The sequence below is a fragment of the Phocoena phocoena genome, chromosome 7 (genome assembly GCF_963924675.1).
Source record: "Phocoena phocoena chromosome 7, mPhoPho1.1, whole genome shotgun sequence".
Lineage (NCBI taxonomy): Eukaryota > Metazoa > Chordata > Mammalia > Artiodactyla > Phocoenidae > Phocoena > Phocoena phocoena.
Genome location: NC_089225.1, coordinates 54,189,737 through 54,202,117, shown reverse-complemented (window position 1 = coordinate 54,202,117; position 12,381 = coordinate 54,189,737). Strand labels below are relative to the sequence as shown.

General features: G+C 36.1%; 1 pseudogene; it reads left to right on the top strand.

Moving 5' to 3' along the window:
- The first annotated feature begins 3,839 nt into the window (after positions 1–3,839).
- Positions 3,840–7,630, top strand: LOC136125378 (structural maintenance of chromosomes protein 6 pseudogene; annotated as a pseudogene).
- The last annotated feature ends 4,751 nt before the right edge of the window (positions 7,631–12,381 follow it).

Below are 12,381 nucleotides of genomic sequence, written 5' to 3'. Positions count from 1 at the left end.
TTGGGCAAGCCACAGTCTTTCTGTGCCTCACTTTTTATCTAGGATGAAGTAGGGGAATAAACCAGGTATTCTTTGCAATTCCTCCAATCTTAAAATAACTTCATCTTTAAAAAACGGTATTTACCCGTGGCCCAAATGTTTAAAATGTCTGTTAGTGTTTTCCAAGGGCAAGTGCTAAGGAGTACATATATTGCAAAGTCAATAATTTTAGATTAACTGTCAGATTTTTTAACCATAGTGTTAAGGCTATATGCTTAGTTTGGATATACTCTACAGGAGAATTGTTAAATGCTTGTGCAGTTTAATTAAATATAATTTAATCAGTGGCTCAAAAATAGGAAGTATAAGAATATATTCTACTGGTCAAATACACATAAATTATCAAGTCGCCAAAGACACCAAAAGTCTTTGAAGTAATGTGAGAGTGTGAACTTGCTTTACTTTGAAGATACTCTGCATTAGATATGCTAGCGTCCTAAATCAGAAAAACTGGATGACATGAAAATCCTTTTCCCTTGTTTGCTTCCAAAGGAATTTACTACTATTATTCGAAAACAAGAACAGAATTCAGTTCAATTAACAGTGTACTAAGTTAATGATTAGTGTTTATATTTTTAAGTTTCAGCTATATTAAAGTTTATGAATCTGAAGAAGCTGGGCTAATATTCTATCATAAAAATGTCATTGAAAGTGCAATTAGCTTTAAGTGCAGAGGAAATAAGATAATGGAATCTGTTGCCCATTTTAGCTGTGGACCTTCAATTCCATGACATCTAATCTATTAAAGGACTTAAGATTTGCATACTTATTTAAATTAATTTACAAATTCACAAATTAATTGAGTAGATTAAAATTTCAGCAGTAATAAATCTTTGTAAAGCTTGGTTCTTCATAGAGAAAGAAAAACAAGATAATCTTTCATATGTAAAGAATAACGCTTGGGGCAGTTCAGACTTGCTTTATGGTACAGCACTGAACAGTTTTGCTTAATATTCCCCGTGTACTTACAAAGTTCTACTTTTTCTCCAAACCCCATAAAATCTTCTTTTTAATGAGTTCAGTAAAATATCTAAATTGCAACACTGCATCTATATACTTTGTCAAAGAACATTGTGGTATATTTCCTTAAAGTTGCATAAAGCAAATATTCTATGTACATTTCAGTACAAGACCTTGCAAACTTTTGGATTCTTAAAAACTACCTGGAAAACGCAACAGAAAAAAAAAGGCAAAGACTAGGAACATTATAGTTCCAAGAAAAGGAAACACAAATTTCTCTTAGATGTATAAAAAGGCACTCAATCTCACCAATAGTAAAAGATACAAATTGAAATTATGAGATATTATTTTCAACTATCAGATGGATAAGTATAAAAGTTTTATAATGCATTTGATGAGAATGTGGAAATATAGGCATGCTCCTACATTTCTGGAGTTTAAATTGATACAAACTCTATGCTGGGGGTTGAGGGAGGGTACAGGATCTAGTAGTTCTATCTCTAGGAATTTATAATACAGATATACTCAGGTGTGAAATGACACTGCAGTATTGTAAAAATAAATAATTGGATAGAATATAAAGGTCCACTATTGGGGACTGGTTAAATAAATTTCATACAATAGATCATTATGCAGCCTTTTAAAAGAATGAAAATGCTCTATATGTACTGACCTCGACCAATATGCAAAATATATTGTGAAGGATTTCCAAATGGTGTGGTGACTGATTAGGTTCACAGAGGCGCCCTTCTGCTAAGGAACAACTAGACCTTGGATAGGACCTGTCTCTTTGAGGCATTGTTGGTCTCTCAAGAGATAGGGGAGGTCTCTGAAGGCCCTCTCACTCCAAAAATCAAAATAAAACCAGAGTTGTTCTGAGGTAAATGAGGATAGTGGTAACACTGCTATCAGGATACTGAGGCTTTGGCTGACACAAGGTTGGGAAGGATGAACTGAGCCAAGACCCTGAAGTGATCCCAGAATGACGGCTTCTTTGGCTACACAAAAATCAGTTACAGATAGATTAAAGCCTAGATAAGAAAGGCAAAACTATAATGCTCTTAGAAAAGAATCGAGGAGAGTATCTTCATAGCCCCAGGACAGTAAAGAATTTATAAAAGAAGATGCAAACAGTAACAACTATAAAATAAAGATTGATAAATTTAACCACATTAAAATTAAGAGCTTCTGTTCCTCAAAAGACTCCATTATTATTAGGTATTAGAGGAAAAAGAAAAAGAAAAAATAGGAGAAGGTATTTGCAATACATATAAGCAGCAAAGCCTAGTAAGCATTACTATTACAAACTGATAGCGCAAATCAAACAGAAAAATGGGTAAGACTTTAACAGGTACTATACAAAAGGTGATATCCAAATGATCAATAAACAGACATCCTCCTTAGTAATTAGGGAAGTACACATTAAAACTACAGTGGGATACACACCTATCAGATTGGGAAAAAAGTTAAAAGTCTGACAACATTAAGTGTTGGAGAGAAAAATGGAACAACAGGAACATCCAAACAATGCTGGTGAGATTGTAAACTGGTACACTCTTCCTGAAAATATCATGTGGCATCCAATAAAGCTGAACATATATGTACCCCCGACCCAACAATTTAAATCCAAGATCTATACCTTAGAGAAATACATGCAGATGTGCATCTGGATGTATGTACAAGAATGTTCGCAGTAGTATTGTTATTAATTGGCCTAAACTGGAAATCACCCCAAAGCCCATCAACAGTAGAATGGGTAAGCAAATTTTGACACACCTGAACATTATACAGTAATAAAAATCAACTGAAATGCAACAAAAGGAACAAGCTGGAGATACATAAATGAATCTTATATACCTAATGTTGAGTAAAAAAGCAGAACACAGAAGAGTATATACAATGTGATTATATACTTAAAGTTCAACAAGAGGCAAAAGTAAGCCCTTTTGTTTCGAAATGCACACAGAGGTAGTACATTTATAAAGAAAAGCAAGGAAATTAATTAGGATAATGGTTACATCCTGGGGAGAGATACAATTGTGATCAGAAAGGCACACACATGTGGTTTCTCGAGTGCTAATAATATTCTATATCTTGACCTGGAGGATGGGTTTTGTTGTTTTGTGGTTATTTTTTGGATTATGTTTTTTTCCATGATGCATGTTATACTTCACAGTTTAATCTTTCAAAAAAGGAAGTAAAGGAAATCACTACTAAGATAAACAAGCCACAAGAGAGTGCCAGGAATGAACAGGCAAATTCTAGGGGAAAGTAGAACTTTTCAAGTATACATGGAAAATTAAGCAAAGCTGACCAAATGCTGAACCACAAAGCAACTCTCAACAAGTTTCAAAGAACTGAAATGATACTGAGCATACTCTCTGACCACAGTGGAATTAAGCTAGAAATAAATAAAATTTTAAGTAGAAAATTCACACATTTGTAAATTAAGAAATACATTTCTACATAGTGCATTGTTCAAACATTGAAATCATTAAGGATATTAGAAAATATTTTAAACGGATTAACACTTGAAAGTACAACCTGTCACAAGTTGGGAGATGCAGTAAAAGCCATGCTGAGAGGGAAATTTACAGCATATAAAATACACATATTAGGAAAGAAGGAAGACGGAAAAACTTATGATCTAAAAATGTCTCATGAAATTAGAAAAACAGCAGAGGCAGGTGCAGAGCACCAGGCGGCAGGCACGCGGTTCCAGGGGGCCAATGGCGGCCAGGCAAGGCCAGGACACTCCCAGAGTAGCCTTAGCATAGGATTGCACCGTGACAGTCCCACTGATTGGTTCCTTGAGGAGACTTTGTCTTGTTTGAGACCTGATGGCCAAAAGAGAGGAAGAAAACTTCTCTCCTAAAAATGCCAAAAGACTGAGACAAGAGCTGGAGGATTCTGATAAAGTGAGGAAGATGAATGTACAGTTTCTTTCACTAATGATACTTCTACTTTGCAGGAGAAATTGGGATAATTGAGAGTATTCAGCTAAGAAACTTCATGTGTCATTCCATGCTCACACCCTTTAAATTTGGTTCTAATATCAACTTTGTTGCTGGCAACAATGGAACTCAGCAGCTGTCTCAATAACATTAAGGAACAGTGGAGGTGATGCCTATAAAACTAATGTGTATGGTGACTCTACAGCTGTGCGACGTCTCATCAGCATGGACGGAAGTTGATCTTATAAACTAAAAAGTGAAACGGAAACGTGGTTTCTACTAGGAAAGAAGAGCTAATTACAGTTAATCCTAGCTTACATCCTAGTGACTAGGATTGTTAATCCAGTTTCTGTTTTAACACAAGAGATGAGCAACCAGTTATAGCTATCTAAAATTGAGGGAGACAAATACAAATTCTTCATGAAAGCAACCCCACTTGAACAGATGAAGAAAGATTATTTATACATTATGGAAACAAAGAACAAAGGAGTAGATAAATCAAGGAAGAGTAATTTACTGAACTAAAGTGCCAGTGTTTAGAGAAAGAAGACGTTTACAAAGCATTGCTAGTATAAGTATAATGAAGGCTAATTTAACATACTTGAAATGTGAAATGCCTTGGGCAGTGGTCAATGAAACTGAAAAACAAGTGAGTGCTATCAGAGATAATATAAAAATTGAAGAAGATCGTGCTGCTAGACTTGACAGGAAAATGGAAAAACAGTAGGCCAGACTTTATGAAGCAGAAAAAATACAAGGATATTCAAGATAAAATAGAAAAGATTAGTCAAGAGACAACTGCCTGAACACCAAAATGTATGGTATTGAAAGGAGATGTTACTCCTAAGAAAAGGGCCTATAATGAAGCTGAAGTTTTATATAACCATTCCCTAAATGCATATTGAACATTAAAGAAAGATGATGAGTAGCTTTGCAAAAGAATTGAAGAACTAAAAAAAAAAAAAAGTACTAATCAATCTTTGGAACTGGAGCAGCTGAAAAGGCAAAAAAATTATCTTAGTTAAAAGAGAGTGTAGGGCTTCCCTGGTGGCGCAGTGGTTGAGAGTCCGCCTGCCGATGCAGGGGACGCGGGTTCGTGCCGCGGTCCGGGAAGATCCCACATGCCACGGAGCGGCTGGGCCCGTGAGCCATGGCCGCTGGGCCTGCACGTCTGGAGCCTGTGCTTCGCAACAGGAGAGGCCACAACAGTGAGAGTCCCGCGTACCGCCAAAAAAAAAAAAAAAAGAGAGTGTAACCTAGTGTAACCTAGAGATTGCCATACTGAGTGTAGTAAGTCAGACAAAGACAAATATCATATGCTATCGCTTATATGTAGAATCTAAAAAAATGGTACAAGTGAACTTATTTGCAAAACAGAAATAGTCACAGGTGTAGAAAACAAACTTATGCTTACTGGGGGGAAGAGGGGGAGGGATAAATTGGGAGATTGGGATTGATATATAAAAAGATAACTAATAAGGACCTACTATATAGCACAGAGAACACTTCTCAATACTCTGTAATGATCTATATGGGAAAGAATCTAAAAAAGAGTGGATATATGTATAACTGATTCACTTTGCTGTACAGCAGAAACACATTTTAAATCAACTATAATCAAACAAAAATTATATATATTAAAAAGGAGAGAGTGTAAAGGCCTTACAGGATCAAGAAAGTTCAATCAAGAGATTGAACAGTTTTAGCCATAGAAAAGAACAAAGAGGAACATACCAGAATTGAGAGAAAAATTAGATGTGAAGTATATGCTGAACTATAATCAGCAACAACTGAAAGAACTGAAAGTAATACTGATCGACTAAAAGGATTTGACCCTCATGGTCCAACTCTTCTCAAAGCCAGAGATGAGCTTATAGATGTGGACATTTTACCTATAAACCCATAGGCTCTTCAGGAGCTTGCATTCATCTTTGGGACCCTGAGGGTGCTCTGGCTACTGAACCTTGCTTAAAAGGACTTCTGCAAAGCTATTGTTGCCATAATCATGCTGATGAAAGAATGCTTCAGGCACTGATGAAAAGGTTTTATTCACCAAGCCACAGATAATATTTTCTGAGTTTTGGAATAAGACGTATGATGTTAGACACAGAGCTGCTTATCATCCAGTTTCCAACAGTTCTGACAGATTTAGAAATAGAAAATGCAGTTGTTGCAAACAGCCTAACTGACATGAGAGGCATAGAGACAGTGCTACTAGTCAAAAATAATTGTGTAGCTTGTGCAGTAATGCAGTCCCAAAGCTAGCCAAGAACTGTAGCTTTTACTGCTGATGGTGATCAGGTTTTTGTGGGACATTATTATTTATCTGAAAATATAAGACCTAAGTTTCTAAGCAGAGATGTGGATTTATTTCAAACTGACTTGGAGAAGGAGGATGAAAATAAGTAAGCCCAGATATTAAATCTTCACCAACATTTGTCTATCCTTGGAAAGGATATTAAACACAATGAAAATTTTCTTAGAAGGTGCCAACTACATTATAAAGAGTTAAGATAAAAATAAGAAAAAGTATTTCTAAAATGTGGGAACTTGAGAATATAGAAGAACTCCAGTCTGCAGATGTTGCAACTTTGGAAGATGAGCCTCAAGAAAATAAAATGAAAATGAAAATAGTTGAGAAAAATATGGAACAACAAAAAGAAAACATGGAGCATCTTAAAAGTCTGAAAATAGAAGCAGAAAACAAGTATGATGATGCAATTAAACTGAAAATTAATCAGCTAGCAGATCCACTTAAGGATGACTCAAACCCTGATGATTCTGAAGTGGATAACCAAAAACAAGAGAAATGGCATTTTGAAGAAAAACAAAAAGAACACTTGGATACTTTAACTAAAAAGAAACAAGAGCTAGATATGAAAGAAAAAGAACTAGAAGAGAAAATGTCACAAAAAAGGAAGATAAGTCTGCCCAGAGCAGATAGAAGAAAAAAAATTCTGCATCGATTCTAGATAAAGAAATTAATAGATTAAGACAAAAGATATAGGCAGAACATGCTAGTCATGGAGATCAAGAGGAAATAATGAGGCAGTACTAAGAAGCAAGAGAAAGGTATCTTGATCTGGATAATAAAGTAAGGACTTTTGAAAGGTTTATTAAATTACTGGAGGAAATAAGAACCCATAGATATGAAACATATCAACAATTTAGAAGGTCTTTGACTTTACAATGCAAATTGTACTCTGACAACTTATTATCTCAGCCAGCCTATTTGTGGAAAAATGAATTTTGACCACAAGAATGAAACTGTTACTATATCAGTTCAGCCTGGAGAGGGAAACAAAGCTCCTTTCAATAACATGAGGGCCTTCTCCAGAGGCGAATGTTGTTGTTGGTGGTGGTGTTTTGTTTTTTCCATGGCTTGCTTCATTCTTTCCCTGTGGTCCACTACTGAATCTCCTTTCAGATGCCTGGATGAGTTTGATGTCTACATGATTATGGTTAACCAAAGAACTGCAATGAACATGAGACTCAAGACAGCAGACTCCCAATGTTTCAGTCAATTTATCTTGCTTACCCCTCAAAGCACGAACTCACTTCTGTCAAGTGAACTGATTAGAATTCTTTGAATGTCTGATCCTGAAAGAGGACAAATCACATTGCCTTTTTAACCTGTGACTCAATAGCAAGAAGACCAAAGTTGGTTTGTACCTTAAATGCTATGTCCTCATGTTGAAAGATTTGCAAAGGGAAAAAAATTCAGGATTATTTGATGAAATAAAATGAAACCAAAGATATTCTAAAAAAAAAAAAAAAGCTCCTTTATACATCTGACCACAATAAATTATGTAAATAAGTCTAGAAAACCAACTACAATCAGCAATTTAAATTTTTTTTACTTTACTTTGAGAAAATCAATTTCATAGTACTGGTTTTAAATCTTTTTGGTTTTTTTAACTGTCTACTTTTATAGATTTTTTTTCAGAAGTAAAATTTTGTACATACTTACATATCTGTTTAGTTTGGGTTCATTTCTATACTATTTTGTAAGAATTAAAAGTTTGAGCATCTGGGGAAAAAAAAGAAAGAGAGCAGAAATAAAACCCAAAGAAAGTGGAAGAAAGGAAAAAATAAAGATAAATGTAGAAATTCATGCAATAAAAACATACATATAATGGAGAAAATCAACACAGCTAAAAGATAGTTCTTTGAAAAAAGCTAAGGAACATAATAAACTTCTTGTGAGACTGATCAGGAAAAAAGAGAAAATATCTTACCTTACCACAGCCTGGATCAGCTGTAAACTGAACTTTCTGGCGTTTTACATGTGCTTACTATTATTACAAATCGTTTAGATATTAAAAGATCACAAAAGGATATTATAAAAAAACTTTATAATTTTGAAAAATTAGATGAAAGAGATTTCTAGCAAGACCCAATTCTCCAAAATTGACACAAGAAGAAAGAGAAAACCAGATAATTCAGTAACTCTTAACTAAACTGAATCTGTAATTTAAAGCCTTCTCAATGAAAGGAAGGGTTTGCTTCTATTATTAGTATTTTGTCTTTGTCATTGGTCACCTTTTCCTTCTTTACACGTCTAATAATCTTTTATTATATGACAGACTTTGTGTGTAAAAGGAGAAGGCTCCAGCTGATATCTTCCATTAGTGAAGGGTCCTCCTTTCCTCAGTTAGACAGATAGATTGAAGGACAGATCACCTCAATCCAATCAGTGATTGAGTTGGGTCAGGGCTTTTAATTGAGAGTTTATAGTCTCTGATTCTTTAGCCTTGTAGTTCTGTCCTTCAGAGGTTTGAGCTTAGCTCTTTGCATACAACCCCATTGTTATGGGCTAAATTGTGTCCCCATCCCCTCTCAGCTCCAAATTCACATGTTGAAGTCCTAACCCCCAGTAATCAGCATGTAACTGTATTTGGAGATAGGGTCTTTAAAGAGGTAATTCAGTTAAAATGAGTTCATTAGGGAGGGCCCTAATCCAATATGATGGATGTCCTTATAAGAAGAATTAGGACACAGACACATATATAGAAGGAAGACCATGTGAAGACACAGGGAGACCACCATAACCCAAAAGCCAAGGAAACAGGCCTCAGAAAAAACCAACCCTACTGACACTTTGATCTTGGACATATAGCTTCAGGAATTGTGAGAAAATAAACTTTTCTAGGCTACCCAGTCTGTGGTACTCTGTTATGGGAGCCCTAGCAAGCTTATTCACCCATGTATGTATACCTGAGGGAGAGGCTAGTTGTGAATTTGTGAAAGCCTCCTTTCCCTAGAAGGATTTTTTTTCCCCAAGCACCACAAGACAATGGGAGATCACAATCTGCCTTTCTGGCCAGCACCCAGCCTCACATCACCCTCAGGAAATGTCTCATGGGGAAAACCAGCCTTGCATTTGGGCTCTTCCAGTTTCTAATAGGTCACACCAGCTCTGTGTGATTGTCAAAAATTCTTCTGGCTTCTTTTTCTTCTAGTACAGTCTCCCTGTTTAAGTCAAGCCCACCAGGGAAGAAAACAATCATTAGCTCACCTAGGATAGGTTCTTACTGTTCTGGAATTTTAGTTCACCCATTCCTCTTTGTTCCACGACTCTCTGATATCTTTACAAATATAAATTTGCAATTTATCCATGTTATTTTCTAGTTGTTGCAACAAAAACATTGGAATACTGCAAATTAATATAGCCTACCAAGAAGTTAAGGTTTTCATTAAACAAATGAATCCAGCAAAATATAAAAGGATACATCACAACCAAGTTGAGTTTATTTCAGGAATATGATTGTTTCAACATATAAAAATTAATCAGTGAATTCACCACAGTAACAGAAGAAGTGAGGAAAAATCATGATTATCTTAATGATGGAAGCATTGATAAAATTCTACATGTAGTCATGAAAAAAAAACTCTTAGCAAACTATAGATAGAAGGAAACATCTATAAATTGTTATAGGGTATCTACGGAAAACAAAACTACAGGAAACATAGTACTTAATGGTGAAATGTTAAAACTGTTCACTCTGAAATCAGGAACACACTGGAGATCCTAGCCAATACAATAAGGCAAGAAAAATAGAAAACAGTGTTAAAGATAGAGGAAATAAAATTGAATTCTTGGGACTTCTCTGGTGGCTCAGTGGTTAAGAGTCTGCCTGCCAACACAGGGGACACAGGTTCGAGCTCTGGTCCAGGAAGATCCCACATGCCATGGAGCAACTAAGCCCGTGCACCACAACTACTGAGCCTGCACTCTAGAGCCCACCTGCTGCAAACTACAGAGTCCATGCACCTAAAGCCCATGCTCTGCAACAAGAGAAGCCACCGCGATGAGAAGCCTGCACACCACCACAAAGAGCAGCCCTTGCTTGATGCAACTAGAGAAAGCCCGCCCGCAGCAACGAAGACCCAGTGTAGCCAAAATATAAATAAATAAATTTAAAAGAATAAAAGGGGACAATTATATTTAAAAAATTGAATTCTTTGCATTCTTAGAAATTAAAATCCACAGATTGATATTAGAATTATTAGATGAGTTTAACAAGTTTATAGGATACAGACTAGTATGCAAAAATCAATGGAACTTCCCTTGTTAAGCATCAAACCATTAAAAAATGAAATTTAAAGATACTGTTTACAATAGCATCAAAACATACCAAACACCTACTAATAAATCTAAAGAAAGATGTGCAATATCTCTATACAGAAAACCTAAAAACATTTCTAGAGAAATTGAAAATGACGTAAATAAATGGAGGGATATACTATGTCAATGTATTAGAGGACTCAAAATAGTAAAGATGTCATTACTCTCTGGGTTTATCTATAGAGTCAATGTAATCCCAATCAAAATTGCAGTGAGTTAATTTTTGTGGAATTGACAGATGGATTCTTTTATTTATTTATTTATTTTTGGCTGCATTGGGTCTTTGTTGCTGTGCACGTGCTTTCTCTAGTTGCGGCAAGCAGGGGCTACTCTTCGTTGCAGTTTGCAAGCCTCTCGCTGCAGTGGCTTCTCATTGCAAAGCACGGGCTCTAGGTGCGTGGGCTTCAGTAGTTGTGGCACGTGGGCTCAGTAGTTGTAGCTCGCTGCCTCTAAAGCACAGGCTCAGTAGTTGAGGTGCACAGGTTTAGTTGCTACACGGCATGTGGGATCTTCCTGGACCAGGGATCGAACCCATGCCCCCTGCGTTGGCAGGCAGATTCTTAACCATGGCGCCGCCAGGAAAGTCCCTGACAGGTAGATTCTAAAGTGGAAGAGTAAAGAATATGTCAAGGGTCAAGAATAACCATGACACTCCTGAGAAAGAAAAATATGTGAGGACATACTCTACTAAATATTAAGATATAAATCTACAGTAATTAATACAGTATGATATTGGTGAAAATATTGACAAATAGACCAATGGAATGGAGTAGAGTCCTTATATAGACACCTGGTTTATGATAAAGGTGTCATTACAAAAGTGGTGTTGGATTAATTAGATTTTTCTATGAAAAGGGAAAGAAAAGAGACACCCCGCCATCTCACACTATAAGCAAAAATCAATTCCATGTGGATTTTAGCTCCAAACATAAAAGAGAAGTATTAGAGACAGCCCAGACACAGACTCAGAAAGTGCATGAGAGAGAGATTTACTTCTCACTTTTGAACATTTTAAAATTCATACCTGCAATGGAACAGTAAGGTGCCCTGTTACAAAATATCTGAGTGACACTGAGATATAGAGGCTGACAGTAACTGGTTCTTTGAAGAGATCTAGACCCCTTTCTTGAAATACAGACCCAGATTTAGGAGAGACACCATCAGAAACCACTTCAAACTAAGTTCCTTCCCTTGTGATAAGGAGCTTGAGGCCAAGGAGCTTGAGTGAGCTGTGATTCCCAGGTTTCCTGTCCTCAGTCTTATACTGACACAGACCAATCCCAAACGGGGCATTTCCAGCTGCTTCCAACACCTTGGATCCTACTTCACTAAGGACATTCCCTACTCCTCATAGTCTTTCATGAGTCTGTACTATTTTGCTGCTAAAAAAAGAACTCAGCAAATTCCCCTCCTTCCTGATTAATCTGTTGATTTCCCTTGGAGCACCAATATATTTTTCAAAACTTCAAAGATGAGTAAATGTTCTAGGTATTAACTCCAGTACTATACCCCAAACGATAGTTTATTAGAATGACTGTCAGTGACTATGCACTTTTGAACTCACCTAAATATAGCATTTTCCATCATCAGAATTTTAGATTAACATCAGAAGATACAAAGTCTTATTTCATTAATCTGTATGCAATTTTAGTATTCATTGATACGGACGTTTTATTATTACCTGCACTTCCTTGCCTAACGTACGTTTCTTCTAGCAGGTATCAATAGCTGTTAAAATGCATCTTGTTTTATTCCTATGTCATTAAAAGCACAATTAACAACGCTGTTCTTTGAAGATAG